Consider the following 22,558-nt stretch of genomic DNA (forward strand, 5'->3'; position numbering starts at 1 on the left):
GGCCTCCGTGCTGCATGACACCGCCAGGCCTCCGTGTTGCATGACACCGCCAGGCCTCCGTGCATGACACCGCCAGGCCTCCGTGCTGCATGACACCGCCAGGCCTCCGTGCTGCATGACACCGACATGCCTCCGTGCTGCATGACACCGACATGCCTCCGTGCTGCATGACACCGCCATGCCTCCGTGCTGCATGACACCGCCAGGCCTCCGTGCATGACACTGCCAGGCCTCCGTGCATGACACCGCCAGGCCTCCGTGCTGCATGACACCGCCAGGCCTCCGTGCTGCATGACACCGCCAGGCCTCCGTGCTGCATGACACCGCCAGGCCTCCGTGCATGACACCGCGAGGCCTCCGTGCTGCATGACACCGCCAGGCCTCCGTGCATGACACCGCCAGGCCTCAGTGCATGACACCGCCAGGCCTCCGTGCATGACATCGCCAGGCCTCCGTGCTGCATGACACCGCCAGGCCTCCGTGCTGCATGACACCGCCAGGCCTCCGTGCTGCATGACAACGCCAGGCCTCCGTGCTGCATGACAACGCCAGGCCTCCGTGCATGACACCACCAGGCCTCCGTGCTGCATGACACCGCCAGGCCTCCGTGCATGACACCGCCAGGCCTCCGTGCTGCATGACACCGCCAGGCCTCCGTGGTGCATGACACCGCCAGGCCTCCGTGCATGACACCGCCAGGCCTCCGTGCTGCATGACACCGCCAGGCCTCCGTGCTGCTTGACACCGGCAGGCCTCCGTGCTGCATGACACCGCCAGGCCTCTGTGCTGCTTGACACCGCCAGGCCTCCGTGCATGACACCGCCAGGCCTCCGTGCTGCATGACACCGCCAGGCCTCCGTGCTGCATGACACCGCCAGGCCTCCGTGCTGCATGACACCGCCAGGCCTTCGTGCTGCATGACACCGCCAGGCCTTCGTGCTGCATGACACCGCCAGGCCTCCGTGCATGACACCGCCAGGCCTCCGCATGACACGCCAGGCCTCCGTGCATGACACTGCCAGGCCTCCGTGCTGCATGACACCACCAGGCATCCGTGCATGACACCGCCAGGCCTCCGTGCTGCATGACACCGCCAGGCCTCCGTGCTGCATGACACCGCCAGGCCTTCGTGCTGCATGACACCGCCAGGCCTCCGTGCATGACACCGCCAGGCCTCCGCATGACACGCCAGGCCTCCGTGCATGACACTGCCAGGCCTCCGTGCTGCATGACACCGCCAGGCATCCGTGCATGACACCGCCAGGCCTCCGTGCTGCATGACACCGCCAGGCCTCCATGCTGCATGACACCGCCAGGCCTCCATGCATGACACCGCCAGGCCTCAGTGCTGCATGACACCGCCAGGCCTCCGTGCTGCATGACACCGCCATGCCTCCGTGCTGCATGACACCGCCAGGCCTCCGTGCTGCATGACACTGCCAGGCCTCCGTGCATGACACCGCCAGGCCTCCGTGCTGCATGACACCGCCAGGCCTCCGTGCTGCATGACACCGCCAGGCCTCCGTGCATGACACCGCCAGACCTCCGTGCTGCATGACACCGCCGAGCCTCCATGTATGACACCGCCAGGCCTCCGTGCTGCATGACACCGCCGAGCCTCCATGTATGACACCGCCAGGCCTCCGTGCTGCATGACACCGCCAGGCCTCCAGGCTGCATGACACCGCCAGGCCTCCGTGCATGACACCGCCAGGCATCCGTGCTGCATGACACCGCCAGGCCTCCGTGCATGACACCGCCAGGCCTCCGTGCTGCATGACACCACCAGGCCTCGTGCATGACACCGCCAGGCCTCCGTGCATGACACCACCAGGCCTCCGTGCTGCATGACACCGCCGAGCCTCCATGCATGACACCGCCAGGCCTCCGTGCTGCATGACACCGCCAGGCCTCTGTGCTGCATGACACCGCCAGGCCTCCGTTCATGACACCGCCAGGCCTCCGTGCTGCATGACACCGCCAGGCCTCCGTGCATGACACCGCCAGGCCTCCGTGCTGCATGACACCACCAGGCCTCGTGCATGACACCGCCAGGCCTCCGTGCATGACACCACCAGGCCTCCGTGCTGCATGACACCGCCGAGCCTCCATGTATGACACCGCCAGGCCTCCGTGCTGCATGACACCGCCAGGCCTCTGTGCTGCATGACACCGCCAGGCCTCCGTTCATGACACCGCCAGGCCTCCGTGCTGCATGACACCGCCAGGCCTCCGTGCATGACACCGCCAGGCCTCCGTGCTGCATGACACCGCCAGGCCTCCGTGCTGCATGACACCGCCAGGCCTCTGTGCTGCATGACACCGCCAGGCCTCCGTGCTGCATGACACCGCCAGGCCTCCGTGCTGCATGACACCGCCAGGCCTCCGTGCATGACACCGCCAGGGCTCCGTGCTGCATGACACCGCCAGGCCTCCGTGCATGACACCGCCAGGCCTCCGTGCTGCATGACACCGCCAGGCCTCCGTGCTGCATGACACCGCCAAGCCTCCGTGCTGCATGACACCGCCAGGCCTCCGTGCTGCATGACACCGCCAGGCCTCCGTGCTGCATGACACCACCAGGCCTCCGTGCTGCATGACACCGCCAGGCCTCCGTGCTGCATGACACCGCCAGGCCTCCGTGCTGCATGACACCACCAGGCCTCCGTGCATGACACCGCCAGGCCTCCATGCTGCATGACACCGCCAGGCCTCCGTGCTGCATGACACCGCCAGGCCTCCGTGCTGCATGACACCGCCAGGCCTCCGTGCTGCATGACACCGCCAGGCCTCCATGCTGCATGACACTGCCAGGCCTCCGTGCATGACACCGCCAGGCCTCCGTGCATGACACCGCCAGGCCTCCATGCATGACACCGCCATGCCTCCGTGCTGCATGACACCGCCAGGCCTCCGTGCATGACACTGCCAGGCCTCCGTGCTGCATGACACCGCCAGGCCTCCGTGCTGCATGACACTGCCAGGCCTCCGTGCTGCATGACACTGCCAGGCCTCCGTGCTGCATGACACCGCCAGGCCTCCGTGCATAACACCGCCAGGCCTCCGTGCTGCATGACACCGCCAGGCCTCCGTGCTGCATGACACCGCCAGGCCTCCGTGCATGACACCGCCAGGCCTCCGTGCATGACACCGCCAGGCCTCCGTGCTGCATGACACCGCCAGGCCTCCGTGCTGCATGACACCGCCAGGCCTCCGTGCTGCATGACACCGCCAGGCCTCCGTGCATGACACCGCCAGGCCTCCGTGCATGACACCGCCAGGCCTCCGTGCTGCATGACACCGCCAGGCCTCCGTGCTGCATGACACCGCCAGGCCTCCATGCTGCATGACACCGCCAGGCCTCCATGCTGCATGACACCGCCAGGCCTCCATGCTGCATGACACCGCCAGGCCTCCATGCTGCATGACACCGCCAGGCCACCGTGCTGCATGACACTGACAGGTCTCCGTCCATGACACCGCCAGGCCTACGTGCTGCATGACACCGCCAGGCCTCCGTGCTGCATGACACCGCCAGGCCTACGTGCTGCATGACACCGCCAGGCCTCCGTGCTGCATGACACTGCCAGGCCTCCGTGCATGACACCGCCAGGCCTCCATGCTGCATGACACCGCCAGGCCTCCGTGCTGCATGACACCGCCAGGCCTCCGTGCTGCATGACACCGCCAGGCCTCCGTGCTGCATGACACCACCAGGCCTCCATGCTGCATGACACCGCCAGGCCTCCGTGCATGACACCGCCAGGCCTCCGTGCATGACACCGCCAGGCCTCCATGCATGACACCGCCAGGCCTCCGTGCTGCATGACACCGCCAGGCCTCCGTGCATGACACTGCCAGGCCTCCGTGCTGCATGACACCGCCAGGCATCCGTGCTGCATGACACTGCCAGGCCTCCGTGCTGCATGACACCGCCAGGCCTCCGTGCATAACACCGCCAGGCCTCCGTGCTGCATGACACCGCCAGGCCTCCGTGCTGCATGACACCGCCAGGCCTCCGTGCATGACACCGCCAGGCCTCCGTGCATGACACCGCCAGGCCTCCGTGCTGCATGACACCGCCAGGCCTCCGTGCTGCATGACACCGCCAGGACTCCGTGCTGCATGACACCGCCAGGCCTCCGTGCATGACACCGCCAGGCCTCCGTGCATGACACCGCCAGGCCTCCGTGCTGCATGACACCTCCAGGCCTCCGTGCTGCATGACACCTCCAGGCCTCCGTGCTGCATGACACCGCCAGGCCTCCGTGCTGCATGACACGGCCAGGCCTCCGTGCATGACACCGCCAGGCCTCCGTGCATGACACCGCCAGGCCTCCGTGCTGCATGACACCGCCAGGCCTCCGTGCTGCATGACACCGCCAGGCCTCCATGCTGCATGACACCGCCAGGCCTCCATGCTGCATGACACCGCCAGGCCTCCGTGCTGCATGACACCGCCAGGCCTCCGTGCTGCATGACACCGCCAGGCCTCCATGCTGCATGACACCGCCAGGCCTCCATGCTGCATGACACCGCCAGGCCTCCGTGCTGCATGACACCGCCAGGCCTCCGTGCTGCATGACACCGCCAGGCCACCGTGCTGCATGACACTGACAGGTCTCCGTCCATGACACCGCCAGGCCTACGTGCTGCATGACACCGCCAGGCCTCCGTGCTGCATGACACCGCCAGGCCTCCGTGCATGACACCGCCAGGCCTCCGTGCTGCGTGACACCGCCAGGCCTCCGTGCTGCATGACACCACCAGGCATCCGTGCATGACACCGCCAGGCCTCCGTGCTGCATGACACCGCCAGGCCTCCGTGCTGCATGACACTGCCAGGCCTCCATGCATGACACCGCCAGGCCTCCATGCTGCATGACACCGCCAGGCCTCCATGCTGCATGACACCGCCAGGCCTCCATGCTGCATGACACCGCCAGGCCTCCGTGCTGCATGACACCGCCAGGCCACCGTGCTGCATGACACTGACAGGTCTCCGTCCATGACACCGCCAGGCCTACGTGCTGCATGACACCGCCAGGCCTCCGTGCTGCATGACACCGCCAGGCCTACGTGCTGCATGACACCGCCAGGCCTCCGTGCTGCATGACACCGCCAGGCCTCCGTGCTGCATGACACCGCCAGGCCTCCATGCTGCATGACACCGCCAGGCCTCCGTGCTGCATGACACCGCCAGGCCTCCGTGCTGCATGACACCGCCAGGCCTCCGTGCATGACACCGCCAGGCCTCCGTGCTGCATGACACCGCCAGGCCTCCGTGCTGCATGACACCACCAGGCATCCGTGCATGACACCGCCAGGCCTCCGTGCTGCATGACACCGCCAGGCCTCCGTGCTGCATGACACCGCCAGGCCTCTGTGCTGCATGACACAGCCAGGCCTCCGTGCTGCATGACCTCGCCAGGCCTCCGTGCTGCATGACACCGCCAGGCCTCCGTGCTGCATGACACCGCCAGGCCTCCGTGCATGACACCGCCAGGCCTCCGTGCATGACACCGCCAGGCCTCCGTGCTGCATGACACCGCCAGGCCTCCGGCAATGACACCGCCAGGCCTCCGTGCATGACACCGCCAGGCCTCCGTGCTGCATGACACCGCCAGGCCTCCGTGCTGCATGACACTGCCAGGCCTCCGTGCTGCATGACACCACCAGGCCTCTGTGCTGCATGACACCGCCAGGCCTCCGTGCTGCATGACACCGCCAGGCCTCCGTGCATGACACCGCCAGGCCTCCGTGCTGCATGGCACCGCCAGGCCTCCGTGCTTGACACCGCCAGGCCTCCGTGCTGCATGACACCGCCAGGCCTCCGTGCTGCATGACACTGCCAGGCCTCCGTGCTGCATGACACCGCCAGGCCTCCGTGCTGCATGACACCACCAGGCCTCAGTGCTGCATGACACCGCCAGGCCTCCGTGCTGCATGACACCAGGCCTCCGTGCTGCATGACACCGCCAGGCCTCCGTGCTGCATGACACCGCCAGGCCTCCGTGCTGCATGACACCGCCAGGCCTCCGTGCTGCATGATACCGCCAGGCCTCCGTGCTGCATGACACCGCCAGGCCTCCGTGCATGACACCGCCAGGCCTCCGTGCTGCATGACACCGCCAGGCCTCCGTGCTGCATGACACCGCCAGGCCTCCGTGCATGACACCGCCAGGCCTCCGTGCTGCGTGACACCGCCAGGCCTCCGTGCTGCATGACACCACCAGGCATCCGTGCATGACACCGCCAGGCCTCCGTGCTGCATGACACCGCCAGGCCTCCGTGCTGCATGACACCGCCAGGCCTCTGTGCTGCATGACACAGCCAGGCCTCCGTGCTGCATGACCTCGCCAGGCCTCCGTGCTGCATGACAACGCCAGGCCTCCGTGCTGCATGACACCGCCAGGCCTCCGTGCATGACACCGCCAGGCCTCCGTGCTGCATGACACCGCCAGGCCTCCGTGCTGCATGACACCGCCAAGCCTCCGTGCTGCATGACACCGCCAGGCCTCCGTGCTGCATGACACCGCCAGGCCTCCGTGCTGCATGACACCACCAGGCCTCCGTGCTGCATGACACCGCCAGGCCTCCGTGCTGCATGACACCGCCAGGCCTCCGTGCTGCATGACACCACCAGGCCTCCGTGCATGACACCGCCAGGCCTCCATGCTGCATGACACCGCCAGGCCTCCGTGCATGACACCGCCAGGCCTCCGTGCATGACACCGCCAGGCCTCCGTGCTGCATGACACCGCCAGGCCTTCGTGCATGACACCGCCAGGCCTCCGTGCTGCATGACACGGCCAGGCCTCCGTGCTGCATGACACCGCCAGGCCTCCGTGCATGACACCGCCAGGCCTCCGTGCTGCATGACACCACCAGGCCTCCGTGCATGACACCGCCAGGCCTCCGTGCTGCATGACACCGCCAGGCCTCCGTGCTGCATGACACCGCCAGGCCTCCGTGCATGACACCGCCAGGCCTCCGTGCATGACACCGCCAGGCCTCCGTGCTGCATGACACCGCCAGGCCTCCGTGCTGCATGACACCGCCAGGCCTCCGTGCTGCATGACACCGCCAGGCCTCCGTGCATGACACCGCCAGGCCTCCGTGCATGACACTGCCAGGCCTCCGTGCTGCATGACACCTCCAGGCCTCCGTGCTGCATGACACCTCCAGGCCACCGTGCTGCATGACACTGACAGGTCTCCGTCCATGACACCGCCAGGCCTACGTGCTGCATGACACCGCCAGGCCTCCGTGCTGCATGACACCGCCAGGCCTACGTGCTGCATGACACCGCCAGGCCTCCGTGCTGCATGACACCGCCAGGCCTCCGTGCTGCATGACACCGCCAGGCCTCCGTGCATGACACCGCCAGGCCTCCGTGCTGCATGACACCGCCAGGCCTCCGTGCTGCATGACACCGCCAGGCCTCCGTGCATGACACCGCCAGGCCTCCGTGCTGCATGACACCGCCAGGCCTCCGTGCTGCATGACACCACCAGGCATCCGTGCATGACACCGCCAGGCCTCCGTGCTGCATGACACCGCCAGGCCTCCGTGCTGCATGACACCGCCAGGCCTCTGTGCTGCATGACACAGCCAGGCCTCCGTGCTGCATGACCTCGCCAGGCCTCCGTGCTGCATGACACCGCCAGGCCTCCGTGCTGCATGACACCGCCAGGCCTCCGTGCATGACACCGCCAGGCCTCCGTGCATGACACCGCCAGGCCTCCGTGCATGACACCGCCAGGCCTCCGTGCTGCATGACACCGCCAGGCCTCCGGCAATGACACCGCCAGGCCTCCGTGCATGACACCGCCAGGCCTCCGTGCTGCATGACACCGCCAGGCCTCCGTGCTGCATGACACTGCCAGGCCTCCGTGCTGCATGACACCACCAGGCCTCTGTGCTGCATGACACCGCCAGGCCTCCGTGCTGCATGACACCGCCAGGCCTCCGTGCATGACACCGCCAGGCCTCCGTGCTGCATGGCACCGCCAGGCCTCCGTGCTTGACACCGCCAGGCCTCCGTGCTGCATGACACCGCCAGGCCTCCGTGCTGCATGACACTGCCAGGCCTCCGTGCTGCATGACACCGCCAGGCCTCCGTGCTGCATGACACCACCAGGCCTCAGTGCTGCATGACACCGCCAGGCCTCCGTGCTGCATGACACCAGGCCTCCGTGCTGCATGACACCGCCAGGCCTCCGTGCTGCATGACACCGCCAGGCCTCCGTGCTGCATGACACCGCCAGGCCTCCGTGCTGCATGATACCGCCAGGCCTCCGTGCTGCATGACACCGCCAGGCCTCCGTGCATGACACCGCCAGGCCTCCGTGCTACATGACACCGCCAGGCCTCCGTGCTGCATGACACCGCCAGGCCTCCGTGCATGACACCGCCAGGCCTCCGTGCTGCGTGACACCGCCAGGCCTCCGTGCTGCATGACACCACCAGGCATCCGTGCATGACACCGCCAGGCCTCCGTGCTGCATGACACCGCCAGGCCTCCGTGCTGCATGACACCGCCAGGCCTCTGTGCTGCATGACACAGCCAGGCCTCCGTGCTGCATGACCTCACCAGGCCTCCGTGCTGCATGACACCGCCAGGCCTCCGTGCTGCATGACACCGCCAGGCCTCCGTGCATGACACCGCCAGGCCTCCGTGCATGACACCGCCAGGCCTCCGTGCTGCATGACACCGCCAGGCCTTCGTGCATGACACCGCCAGGCCTCCGTGCTGCATGACACGGCCAGGACTCCGTGCTGCATGACACCGCCAGGCCTCCATGCATGACACCGCCAGGCCTCCGTGCTGCATGACACCACCAGGCCTCCGTGCATGACACCGCCAGGCCTCCGTGCTGCATGACACCGCCAGGCCTCCGTGCTGCATGACACCGCCAGGCCTCCGTGCATGACACCGCCAGGCCTCCGTGCATGACACCGCCAGGCCTCCGTGCTGCATGACACCGCCAGGCCTCCGTGCTGCATGACACCGCCAGGCCTCCGTGCTGCATGACACCGCCAGGCCTCCGTGCATGACACCGCCAGGCCTCCGTGCATGACACCGCCAGGCCTCCGTGCTGCATGACACCTCCAGGCCTCCGTGCTGCATGACACCTCCAGGCCTCCGTGCTGCATGACACCGCCAGGCCTCCGTGCTGCATGACACCGCCAGGCCTCCGTGCATGACACCGCCAGGCCTCCGTGCATGACACCGCCAGGCCTCCATGCTGCATGACACCGCCAGGCCTCCGTGCTGCATGACACCGCCAGGCCTCCATGCTGCATGACACCGCCAGGCCTCCATGCTGCATGACACCGCCAGGCCTCCATGCTGCATGACACCGCCAGGCCTCCGTGCTGCATGACACCGCCAGGCCACCGTGCTGCATGACACTGACAGGTCTCCGTCCATGACACCGCCAGGCCTACGTGCTGCATGACACCGCCAGGCCTCCGTGCTGCATGACACCGCCAGGCCTACGTGCTGCATGACACCGCCAGGCCTCCGTGCATGACACCGCCAGGCCTCCGTGCTGCGTGACACCGCCAGGCCTCCGTGCTGCATGACACCACCAGGCATCCGTGCATGACACCGCCAGGCCTCCGTGCTGCATGACACCGCCAGGCCTCCGTGCTGCATGACACTGCCAGGCCTCCGTGCTGCATGACACCGCCAGGCCTCCGTGCTGCATGACACGGCCAGGCCTCCGTGCTGCATGACACCGCCAGGCCTCCGTGCATGACACCGCCAGGCCTCCGTGCTGCATGACACCACCAGGCCTCCGTGCATGACACGGCCAGGCCTCCGTGCTGCATGACACCGCCAGGCCTCCGTGCATGACACCGCCAGGCCTACGTGCTGCATGACACCGCCAGGCCTCCGTGCTGCATGACACCGCCAGGCCTCCGTGCTGCATGACACCGCCAGGCCTCCGTGCTGCATGACACCTCCAGGCCTCCGTGCTGCATGACACCGCCAGGCCTCCGTGCTGCATGACACCGCCAGGCCTCCATGCTGCATGACACCGCCAGGCCTCTGTGCTGCATGACACCGCCAGGCCTCCGTGCATGACACCGCCAGGCCTCCGTGCTGCATGACACCGCCAGGTCTCCGTGCATGACACCGCCAGGCCTCCGTGCTGCATGACACCGCCAGGCCTCCGTGCATGACACCGCCAGGCCTCCGTGCATGACACCGCCAGGCCTCCGTGCTGCATGACACCGCCAGGCCTCCGTGCTGCATGACACCGCCAGGCCTCCGTGCTGCATGACACCACCAGGCCTCCGTGCTGCATGACACCGCCAGGCCTCCGTGCTGCATGACACCGCCAGGCCTCCGTGCTGCATGACACCGCCAGGCCTCCGTGCTGCATGACACCGCCAGGCCTCCGTGCTGCATGACACGGCCAGGCCTCCGTGCTGCATGACACTGCCAGGCCTCCGTGCATGACACCGCCAGGCCTCCGTGCTGCATGACACCGCCAGGCCTCCGTGCATGACACCGCCAGGCCTCCGTGCTGCATGACACCGCCAGGCCTCCGTGCTGCATGACACTGCCAGGCCTCCGTGCTGCATGACACTGCCGGGCCTCCGTGCTGCATGACACCGCCAGGCCTCTGTGCTGCATGACACTGCCAGGCCTCCGTGCTGCATGACACTGCCGGGCCTCCGTGCTGCATGACACCGCCAGGCCTCTGTGCTGCATGACACCGCCATGCCTCCGTGCTGCATGACACCGCCAGGCCTCCGTGCTGCATGACACCGCCAGGCCTCCGTGCTGCATGACACCGCCAGGCCTCCGTGCATGACACCGCCAGGCCTCCGTGCATGACACCGCCAGGCCTCCGTGCATGACACCGCCAGGCCTCCGGCAATGACACCGCCAGGCCTCCGTGCATGACACTGCCAGGCCTCCGTGCTGCATGACACCGCCAGGCCTCCGTGCTGCATGACACTGCCAGGCCTCCGTGCTGCATGACACCGCCAGGCCTCCGTGCTGCATGACACCGCCAGGCCTCCGTGCTGCATGACACCGCCAGGCCTCCGTGCATGACACCGCCAGGCCTCCGTGCTGCATGACACCGCCAGGCCTCCGTGCTTGACACCGCCAGGCCTCCGTGCTGCATGACACCGCCAGGCCTCCGTGCTGCATGACACCGCCAGGCCTCCGTGCTGCATGACACCAGGCCTCCGTGCTGCATGACACCGCCAGGCCTCCGTGCTGCATGACACCGCCAGGCCTCCGTGCTGCATGACACCGCCAGGCCTCCGTGCTGCATGACACCGCCAGGCCTCCGTGCTGCATGATACCGCCAGGCCTCCGTGCTGCATGACACCGCCAGGCCTCCGTGCATGACACCGCCAGGCCTCCGTGCTGCATGACACCGCCAGGTGTCCGTGCATGACACCGCCAGGCCTCCGTGCTGCATGACACCGCCAGGCCTCCGTGCTGCATGACACCGCCAGGCCTCCGTGCATGACACCGCCAGGCATCCGTGCTGCATGACACGGCCAGGCCTCCGTGCTGCATGACACCACCAGGCATCCGTGCATGACACCGCCAGGCCTCCGTGCTGCATGACACCGCCAGGCCTCCGTGCTGCATGACACCGCCAGGCCTCTGTGCTGCATGACACCGCCAGGCCTCCGTGCATGACACCGCCAGGCCTCCGTGCATGACACCGCCAGGCCTCCGTGCTGCATGACACCGCCAGGCCTCCGGCAATGACACCGCCAGGCCTCCGTGCATGACACCGCCAGGCCTCCGTGCTGCATGACACCGCCAGGCCTCCGTGCTGCATGACACTGCCAGGCCTCCGTGCTGCATGACACCACCAGGCCTCTGTGCTGCATGACACCGCCAGGCCTCCGTGCTGCATGACACCGCCAGGCCTCCGTGCATGACACCGCCAGGCCTCCGTGCTGCATGGCACCGCCAGGCCTCCGTGCTTGACACCGCCAGGCCTCCGTGCTGCATGACACCGCCAGGCCTCCGTGCTGCATGACACTGCCAGGCCTCCGTGCTGCATGACACCGCCAGGCCTCCGTGCTGCATGACACCACCAGGCCTCAGTGCTGCATGACACCGCCAGGCCTCTGTGCTGCATGACACCAGGCCTCCGTGCTGCATGACACCGCCAGGCCTCCGTGCTGCATGACACCGCCAGGCCTCTGTGCTGCATGACACCGCCAGGCCTCCGTGCTGCATGATACCGCCAGGCCTCCGTGCTGCATGACACCGCCAGGCCTCCGTGCATGACACCGCCAGGCCTCCGTGCTGCATGACACCGCCAGGCCTCCGTGCTGCATGACACCGCCAGGCCTCCGTGCATGACACCGCCAGGCCTCCGTGCTGCGTGACACCGCCAGGCCTCCGTGCTGCATGACACCACCAGGCATCCGTGCATGACACCGCCAGGCCTCCGTGCTGCATGACACCGCCAGGCCTCCGTGCTGCATGACACCGCCAGGCCTCTGTGCTGCATGACACAGCCAGGCCTCCGTGCTGCATGACCTCGCCAGGCCTCCGTGCTGCATGACACCGCCAGGCCTCCGTGCTGCATGACACCGCCAGGCCTCCGTGCATGACACCGCCAGGCCTCCGTGCATGACACCGCCAGGCCTCCGTGCTGCATGACACCGCCAGGCCTTCGTGCATGACACCGCCAGGCCTCCGTGCTGCATGACACGGCCAGGCCTCCGTGCTGCATGACACCGCCAGGCCTCCGTGCATGACACCGCCAGGCCTCCGTGCTGCATGACACCACCAGGCCTCCGTGCATGACACCGCCAGGCCTCCGTGCTGCATGACACCGCCAGGCCTCCGTGCATGACACCGCCAGGCCTACGTGCTGCATGACACCGCCAGGTCTCCGTGCTGCATGACACCGCCAGGCCTCCGTGCTGCATGACACCGCCAGGCCTCCGTGCTGCATGACACCGCCAGGCCTCCATGCTGCATGACACCGCCAGGCCTCCGTGCTGCATGACACCGCAAGGCCTCCGTGCATGACACCGCCAGGCCTCCGTGCTGCATGACACCGCCAGGTCTCCGTGCATGACACCGCCAGGCCTCCGTGCTGCATGACACTGCCAAGCCTCCGTGCATGACACCGCCAGGCCTCCGTGCTGCATGACACCGCCAGGCCTCCGTGCATGACACCGCCAGGCCTCCGTGCATGACACCGCCAGGCCTCTCCGTGCATGACACCGCCAGGCCTCCGTGCATGACACCGCCAGGCCTCCGTGCTGCATGACACCGCCAGGCCTCCGTGCATGACACCGCCAGGCCTCCGTGCTGCATGACACCGCCAGGCCTCCGTGCATGACACCGCCAGGCCTCCGTGCTGCATGACACCGCCAGGCCTCTGTGCTGCATGACACCGCCAGGCCTCCTTGCTGCATGACACCGCCAGGCCTCCGTGCTGCATGACACCGCCAGGCCTCCGTGCTGCATGACACCGCCAGGCCTCCGTGCTGCATGATACCGCCAGGCCTCCGTGCTGCATGACACCGCCAGGCCTCCGTGCATGACACCGCCAGGCCTCCGTGCTGCATGACACCGCCAGGCCTCCGTGCTGCATGACACCGCCAGGCCTCCGTGCATGACACCGCCAGGCCTCCGTGCTGCATGACACCGCCAGGCCTCCGTGCTGCATGACACCACCAGGCATCCGTGCATGACACCGCCAGGCCTCCGTGCTGCATGACACCGCCAGGCCTCCGTGCATGACACCGCCAGGCCTCCGTGCTGCATGACACCGCCAGGCCTCCGTGCTGCATGACACCGCAAGGCCTCCGTGCATGACACCGCCAGGCCTCCGTGCTGCATGACACCGCCAAGTCTCCGTGCATGACACCGCCAGGCCTCCGTGCTGCATGACACTGCCAAGCCTCCGTGCATGACACCGCCAGGCCTCCGTGCTGCATGACACCGCCAGGCCTCCGTGCATGACACCGCCAGGCCTCCGTGCATGACACCGCCAGGCCTCCGTGCTGCATGACACCGCCAGGCCTCCGTGCATGACACCGCCAGGCCTCCGTGCTGCATGACACCGCCAGGCCTCCGTGCATGACACCGCCAGGCCTCCGTGCTGCATGACACCGCCAGGCCTCTGTGCTGCATGACACCGCCAGGCCTCCTTGCTGCATGACACCGCCAGGCCTCCGTGCTGCATGACACCGCCAGGCCTCCGTGCTGCATGACACCGCCAGGCCTCCGTGCTGCATGATACCGCCAGGCCTCCGTGCTGCATGACACCGCCAGGCCTCCGTGCATGACACCGCCAGGCCTCCGTGCTGCATGACACCGCCAGGCCTCCGTGCTGCATGACACCGCCAGGCCTCCGTGCATGACACCGCCAGGCCTCCGTGCTGCATGACACCGCCAGGCCTCCGTGCTGCATGACACCACCAGGCATCCGTGCATGACACCGCCAGGCCTCCGTGCTGCATGACACCGCCAGGCCTCCGTGCTGCATGACACCGCCAGGCCTCCATGCTGCATGACACCGCCAGGCCTCTGTGCTGCATGACACTGGCAGGCCTCCGTGCTGCATGACACCGCCAGGCCTCCGTGCTGCATGACACCGCCAGACCTCCGTGCTGCATGACACCGCCAGGCCTCCGTGCATGACACCGCCAGGCCTCCGTGCTGCATGACACCGCCAGGCCTCCGTGCTGCATGACACCACCAGGCATCCGTGCATGACACCGCCAGGCCTCCGTGCTGCATGACACCGCCAGGCCTCCGTGCATGACACCGCCAGGCCTCCGTGCTGCATGACACCGCCAGGCCTCCGGCAATGACACCGCCAGGCCTCCGTGCATGACACCGCCAGGCCTCCGTGTTGCATGACACTGCCAGGCCTCCGTGCTGCATGACACCGCCAGGCCTCCGTGCTGCATGACACCGCCAGGCCTCCGTGCATGACACCACCAGGCCTCCGTGCTGCATGACACCGCCAGGCCTCCGTGCTGCATGACACCGCCAGGCCTCCGTGCTGCATGACACCGCCAGGCCTCCGTGCATGACACCGCCAGGCCTCCGTGCTGCATGACACCGCCAGGCCTCCGTGCTGCATGACACCGCCAGGCCTCCGTGCATGACACCGCCAGGCCTCCGTGCTGCATGACACCGCCAGGCCTCCGTGTTGCATGACACTGCCAGGCCTCCGTGCATGACACCGCCAGGCCTCCGTGCTGCATGACACCGCCAGGCCTCCGTGCTGCATGACACCGACATGCCTCCGTGCTGCATGACACCGACATGCCTCCGTGCTGCATGACACCGCCATGCCTCCGTGCTGCATGACACCGCCAGGCCTCCGTGCATGACACTGCCAGGCCTCCGTGCATGACACCGCCAGGCCTCCGTGCTGCATGACACCGCCAGGCCTCCGTGCTGCATGACACCGCCAGGCCTCCGTGCTGCATGACACCGCCAGGCCTCCGTGCATGACACCGCGAGGCCTCCGTGCTGCATGACACCGCCAGGCCTCCGTGCATGACACCGCCAGGCCTCAGTGCATGACACCGCCAGGCCTCCGTGCATGACATCGCCAGGCCTCCGTGCTGCATGACACCGCCAGGCCTCCGTGCTGCATGACACCGCCAGGCCTCCGTGCTGCATGACAACGCCAGGCCTCCGTGCTGCATGACAACGCCAGGCCTCCGTGCATGACACCACCAGGCCTCCGTGCTGCATGACACCGCCAGGCCTCCGTGCATGACACCGCCAGGCCTCCGTGCTGCATGACACCGCCAGGCCTCCGTGGTGCATGACACCGCCAGGCCTCCGTGCATGACACCGCCAGGCCTCCGTGCTGCATGACACCGCCAGGCCTCCGTGCTGCTTGACACCGCCAGGCCTCCGTGCTGCATGACACCGCCAGGCCTCTGTGCTGCTTGACACCGCCAGGCCTCCGTGCATGACACCGCCAGGCCTCCGTGCTGCATGACACCGCCAGGCCTCCGTGTATGACACCGCCAGGCCTCCGTGCTGCATGACACCGCCAGGCCTTCGTGCTGCATGACACCGCCAGGCCTCCGTGCATGACACCGCCAGGCCTCCGCATGACACGCCAGGCCACCGTGCATGACACTGCCAGGCCTCCGTGCTGCATGACACCACCAGGCATCCGTGCATGACACCGCCAGGCCTCCGTGCTGCATGACACCGCCAGGCCTCCGTGCTGCATGACACCGCCAGGCCTTCGTGCTGCATGACACCGCCAGGCCTCCGTGCATGACACCGCCAGGCCTCCGCATGACACGCCAGGCCTCCGTGCATGACACTGCCAGGCCTCCGTGCTGCATGACACCGCCAGGCATCCGTGCATGACACCGCCAGGCCTCCGTGCTGCATGACACCACCAGGCCTCCGTGCTGCATGACACCGCCAGGCCTCCATGCATGACACCGCCAGGCCTCAGTGCTGCATGACACCGCCAGGCCTCCGTGCTGCATGACACCGCCATGCCTCCGTGCTGCATGACACCGCCAGGCCTCCGTGCTGCATGACACTGCCAGGCCTCCGTGCATGACACCGCCAGGCCTCCGTGCTGCATGACACCGCCAGGCCTCCGTGCTGCATGACACCGCCAGACCTCCGTGCATGACACCTCCAGGCCTCCGTGCTGCATGACACCGCCAGGCCTCCGTGCTGCATGACACCGCCAGGCCTCCATGCATGACACCGCCAGGCCTCAGTGCTGCATGACACCGCCAGGCCTCCGTGCTGCATGACACCGCCATGCCTCCGTGCTGCATGACACCGCCAGGCCTCAGTGTTGCATGACACCGCCAGGCCTCCATGCTGCATGACACCGCCAGGCCTCTGTGTATGACACCGCCAGGCCTCTGTGCTGCATGACACCGCCAGGCCTCCGTGCATGACACTGCCAGGCCTCCGTGCATGACACCGCCAGGCCTCCGTGCTGCATGACACCGCCAGGCCTCCGTGCTGCATGACACTGCCAGGCCTCCGTGCTGCATGACACCGCCAGGCCTCCGTGCTGCATGACACCGCCAGGCCTCCGTGCTGCATGACACTGCCAGGCCTCCGTGCTGCATGACACCGCCAGGCCTCCGTGTTGCATGACACCGCCAGGCCTCCGTGCTGCATGACACCGCCAGGCCTCCGTGCTGCATGACACCGCCAGGCCTCCTTGTATGACACCGCCAGGCCTCCGTGCTGCATGACACCGCCAGGCCTCCGTGCTGCATGACACCGCCAGGCCTCCGTGCTGCATGACACCGCCAGGCCTCCGTGCTGCATGACACCGCCAGGCCTCCATGCATGACACCGCCAGGCCTCAGTGCTGCATGACACCGCCAGGCCTCCGTGCTGCATGACACCGCCATGCCTCCGTGCTGCATGACACCGCCAGGCCTCCGTGCTGCATGACACTGCCAGGCCTCCGTGCATGACACCGCCAGGCCTCCGTGCTGCATGACACCGCCAGGCCTCCGTGCTGCATGACACCGCCAGGCCTCCGTGCATGACACCGCCAGGCCTCCGTGCTGCATGACACCACCAGGCCTCCGTGCTGCATGACACCGCCAGGCCTCCGTGCTGCATGACACCGCCAGGCCTCCATGCATGACACTGCCAGGCCTCCATGCTGCATGACACCGCCAGGCCTCCGTGCATGACACCGCCAGGCCTCCGTGCTGCATGACACCGCCAGGCCTCCGTGCATGACACCGCCAGGCCTCCGTGCATGACACCGCCAGGCCTCCGTGCTGCATGACACCGCCAGGCCTCTGTGCTGCATGACACCGCCAGGCCTCAGTGTTGCATGACACCGCCAGGCCTCCGTGCTGCATGACACCGCCAGGCCTCCGTGCTGCATGACACCGCCAGGCCTCCTTGTATGACACCGCCAGGCCTCCGTGCTGCATGACACCGCCAGGCCTCCGTGCTGCATGACACCGCCAGGCCTCCGTGCTGCATGACACCGCCAGGCCTCCGTGCTGCATGACACCGCCAGGCCTCCGTGCATGACACCGCCAGGCCTCCGTGCTGCATGACACCGCCAGGCCTCCGTGCTGCATGACACCGCCAGGCCTCCGTGCATGACACCGCCAGGCCTCCGTGCTGCATGACACCGCCAGGCCTCCGTGTTGCATGACACCGCCAGGCCTCCGTGCATGACACCGCCAGGCCTCCGTGCTGCATGACACCGCCAGGCCTCCGTGCTGCATGACACCGACATGCCTCCGTGCTGCATGACACCGACATGCCTCCGTGCTGCATGACACCGCCATGCCTCCGTGCTGCATGACACCGCCAGGCCTCCGTGCATGACACTGCCAGGCCTCCGTGCATGACACCGCCAGGCCTCCGTGCTGCATGACACCGCCAGGCCTCCGTGCTGCATGACACCGCCAGGCCTCCGTGCTGCATGACACCGCCAGGCCTCCGTGCATGACACCGCGAGGCCTCCGTGCTGCATGACACCGCCAGGCCTCCGTGCATGACACCGCCAGGCCTCAGTGCATGACACCGCCAGGCCTCCGTGCATGACATCGCCAGGCCTCCGTGCTGCATGACACCGCCAGGCCTCCGTGCTGCATGACACCGCCAGGCCTCCGTGCTGCATGACAACGCCAGGCCTCCGTGCTGCATGACAACGCCAGGCCTCCGTGCATGACACCACCAGGCCTCCGTGCTGCATGACACCGCCAGGCCTCCGTGCATGACACCGCCAGGCCTCCGTGCTGCATGACACCGCCAGGCCTCCGTGGTGCATGACACCGCCAGGCCTCCGTGCATGACACCGCCAGGCCTCCGTGCTGCATGACACCGCCAGGCCTCCGTGCTGCTTGACACCGCCAGGCCTCCGTGCTGCATGACACCGCCAGGCCTCTGTGCTGCTTGACACCGCCAGGCCTCCGTGCATGACACCGCCAGGCCTCCGTGCTGCATGACACCGCCAGGCCTCCGTGTATGACACCGCCAGGCCTCCGTGCTGCATGACACCGCCAGGCCTTCGTGCTGCATGACACCGCCAGGCCTCCGTGCATGACACCGCCAGGCCTCCGCATGACACGCCAGGCCTCCGTGCATGACACTGCCAGGCCTCCGTGCTGCATGACACCACCAGGCATCCGTGCATGACACCGCCAGGCCTCCGTGCTGCATGACACCGCCAGGCCTCCGTGCTGCATGACACCGCCAGGCCTCCATGCATGACACCGCCAGGCCTCAGTGCTGCATGACACCGCCAGGCCTCCGTGCTGCATGACACCGCCATGCCTCCGTGCTGCATGACACCGCCAGGCCTCCGTGCTGCATGACACCGTCAGGCCTCCGTGCTGCATGACACCGCCAGGCCTCCGTGCTGCATGACACCGCCAGGCCTCCGTGCTGCATGACACCGCCAGGTCTCCGTGCTGCTTGACACCACCAGGCCTCCGTGCTGCATGACACCGTCAGGCCTCCGTGCATGACACCGCCAGGCCTCCGTGCTGCATGACACCGCCAGGCCTCCGTGCTGCATGACACCGCCAGGCCTCCGTGCATGACACCGCCAGGCCTCCATGCTGCATGACACGGCCAGGCCTCCGTGCATGACACCGCCAGGCCTCCGTGCTGCATGACACCGCCAGGCCTCCATGCTGCATGACACCGCCAGGCCTGCGTGCTGCATGACACCGCCAGGCCTCCGTGCTGCATGACACCGCCAGGCCTCCGTGCTGCATGACAACTCCAGGCCTCCGTGCATGACACCACCAGGCCTCCGTGCTGCATGACACCGCCAGGCCTCCGTGCATGACACCGCCAGGCCTCCGTGCATGACACCCCCAGGCCTCCGTGTTGCATGACACCGCCAGGCCTCCATGCTGCATGACACCGCCAGGCCTCCGTGCATGACACCGCCAGGCCTCCGTGCTGCATGACACCGCCAGGCCTCCGTGCTGCTTGACACCGCCAGGCCTCCGTGCTGCATGACACCGCCAGGCCTCTGTGCTGCATGACACCGCCAGGCCTCCGTGCATGACACCGCCAGGCCTCCGTGCTGCATGACACCGCCAGGCCTCCGTGTATGACATCGCCAGGCCTCCGTGCTGCATGACACCGCCAGGCCTCCGTGCTGCATGACACCGCCAGGCCTCCGTGCATGACACCGCCAGGCCTCCGCATGACACCGCCAGGCCTCCGTGCATGACACCGCCAGGCCTCCGTGCTGCATGACACCGCCAGGCATCCGTGCATGACACCGCCAGGCCTCCGTGCTGCATGACACCGCCAGGCCTCCGTGCTGCATGACACTGCCAGGCCTCCATGCATGACACCGCCAGGCCTCAGTGCTGCATGACACCGCCAGGCCTCCGTGCTGCATGACACCGCCATGCCTCCGTGCTGCATGACACCGCCAGGCCTCCGTGCTGCATGACATCGCCAGGCCTCCGTGCATGACACCGCCAGGCCTCCGTGCTGCATGACACCGCCAGGCCTCCGTGCTGCATGACACCGCCAGGCCTCCGTGCATGACACCGCCAGGCCTCCATGCTGCATGACACCGCCAGGCTTCCATGCTGCATGACACCGCCAGGCCTCCGTGCATGACACCGCCAGGCCTCAGTGCATGACACCGCCAGGCCTCAGTGCATGACACCGCCAGGCCTCAGTGCATGACACCACCAGGCCTCCGTGCATGACATCGCCAGGCCTCCGTGCTGCATGACACCGCCAGGCCTCCATGCTGCATGACACCGCCAGGCCTCAGTGCTGCATGACACTGCCAGGCCTCCGTGCATGACACCGCCAGGCCTCCGTGCTGCATGACACCGCCAGGCCTCCGTGCTGCATGACACCGCCAGGCCTCCGTGTTGCATGACACCGGCAGGCCTCCTTGCTGCATGATACCGCCAGGCCTCCTTGCTGCATGACACCGCCATGCCTCCGTGCATGACACCGCCAGGCCTCCGTGCTGCATGACACCGCCGGGCCTCCGTGCTGCATGACACTGCCAGGCCTCCGTGCATGACACCGCCAGGCCTCCGTGCATGACACCGCCAGGCCTCCGTGCTGCATGACACCGCCAGGCCTCCGTGCATGACACCGCCAGGCCTCTGTGCTGCATGACACCGCCAGGCCTCCGTGCTGCATGACACCGCCAGGCCTCAGTGCTGCATGACACCGCCAGGCCTCCATGCATGACACCGCCAGGCCTCCGTGCATGACACCGCCAGGCCTCCGTGCTGCATGACACCGCCAGGCCTCCGTGCATGACACCGCCAGGCCTCCGTGCTGCATGACACCGCCAGGCCTCCGTGGTGCATGACACCGCCAGGCCTCCGTGCATGACACCGCCAGGCCTCCGTGCTGCATGACACCGCCAGGCCTCCGTGCATGACACCGCCAGGCCTCCGTGCTGCATGACACCGCCAGGCCTCCGTGCTGCATGACACCGCCAGGCCTCCGTGCTGCATGACACCGCCAGGCCTCCGTGCATGACACCGCCAGGCCTCCGTGCTGCATGACACCGCCAGGCCTCCGTGCTGCATGACACCGCCAGGCCTCTGTGCTGCATGACACCGCCAGGCCTCAGTGTTGCATGACACCGCCAGGCCTCCGTGCTGCATGACACCGCCAGGCCTCCGTGCTGCATGACACTGCCAGGCCTCCGTGTATGACACCGCCAGGCCTCCGTGCTGCATGACACCGCCAGGCCTCCGTGCATGACACTGCCAGGCCTCCGTGCTGCATGACACCGCCAGGCCTCCGTGCTGCATGACACCGCCAGGCCTCCGTGCATGACACCGCCAGGCCTCCGTGCTGCATGACACCGCCAGGCCTCCGTGCTGCATGACACCGCCAGGCCTCCGTGCATGACACCGCCAGGCCTCCGTGCTGCATGACACCACCAGGCCTCCGTGCTGCATGACACCACCAGGCCTCCGTGCTGCATGGCACCGCCAGGCCTCCATGCATGACACTGCCAGGCCTCCATGCTGCATGACACCGCCAGGCCTCCGTGCATGACACCGCCAGGCCTCCGTGCTGCATGACACCGCCAGGCCTCCGTGCATGACACCGCCAGGCCTCCGTGCTGCATGACACCGCCAGGCCTCCGTGCTGCATGACACCGCCAGGTCTCCGTGCTGCATGACACCGCCAGGCCTCTGTGCTGCATGACACTGCCAGGCCTCCGTGCTGCATGACACCGCCAGGCCTCCGTGCTGCATGCCACCGCCAGGCCTCCGTGCTGCATGACACCGTCAGGCCTCCGTGCTGCATGACACCGCCAGGCCTCCGTGCTGCATGACACCGCCAGGCCTCCGTGCTGCATGACACTGCCAGGTCTCCGTGCTGCTTGACACCACCAGGCCTCCGTGCTGCATGACACCGTCAGGCCTCCGTGCATGACACCGCCAGGCCTCCGTGCTGCATGACACCGCCAGGCCTCCGTGCTGCATGACACCGCCAGGCCTCCGTGCATGACACCGCCAGGCCTCCATGCTGCATGACACGGCCAGGCCTCCGTGCATGACACCGCCAGGCCTCCGTGCTGCATGACACCGC

Source organism: Lissotriton vulgaris, unplaced genomic scaffold (genome assembly GCF_964263255.1).
Source record: "Lissotriton vulgaris unplaced genomic scaffold, aLisVul1.2 SCAFFOLD_1247, whole genome shotgun sequence".
Classification (NCBI taxonomy): domain Eukaryota; kingdom Metazoa; phylum Chordata; class Amphibia; order Caudata; family Salamandridae; genus Lissotriton; species Lissotriton vulgaris.